Raw genomic sequence first — 664 nt, 5'->3', positions numbered from 1 at the left:
CTTGACCAACATAACTAAGTTAAACGGGCACAGAGGGTATCCACAACTACCAGCCCTAGAGGCAAACGGCAGGTGGGGGACGGTACAGGCTGCCAGAGTCAGGCAGAGGACTGGGGAAGGCTTCACAGAGGTAACTTTGGGGGGCTGCAGGGTGCTGTGTGCCATGGATGATTGGGTACACAAGGAAAAACAACCTTGGCCCTCCTCAAAATATGGGAAAAAAAATGGCTGATGTGCCCTGGGCAGAAGGGTGCCATAGCCCCTAGCTCTGAAAACCTGCCTAAGGTTTTCAGGAGAAGAGAGGCAGAACTCAGCCACAGCCACCATATCCTCCAGTGCTTAGCACCCAGGCAGGGGTTGGGCCAAAATCTGAATCCATACCACTGGGCTTAGCAGCCTCAAAGGCGAGAGGGAGACTTATTTACAGCTCAAGGCAAATAGGATCTTTCTGCCCTGGCACCTCTGAGAACTCTCACCTCCAAGACAAATGAACAAGGAGCTGAATTCTGACACAGAACAGGGGCAGGGCTGTTCTGCCATCTTCCCCGAGTCTGCCTATGGAGTGCAGACCTGGGTGGAGTGGACAGCTGCACAGAACAGGGTACTGATAGGCACCCGGAGAGGGTGGGTGGCCTCCCGCCTTCCCAGCAGGAGCACAACCCTG

Source organism: Camelus dromedarius, chromosome X, assembly GCF_036321535.1.
Source record: "Camelus dromedarius isolate mCamDro1 chromosome X, mCamDro1.pat, whole genome shotgun sequence".
Classification (NCBI taxonomy): Eukaryota; Metazoa; Chordata; class Mammalia; order Artiodactyla; family Camelidae; genus Camelus; species Camelus dromedarius.
The sequence above is the reverse complement of the archived record's forward strand: the minus strand, read 5'-3'. Positions refer to the sequence as shown.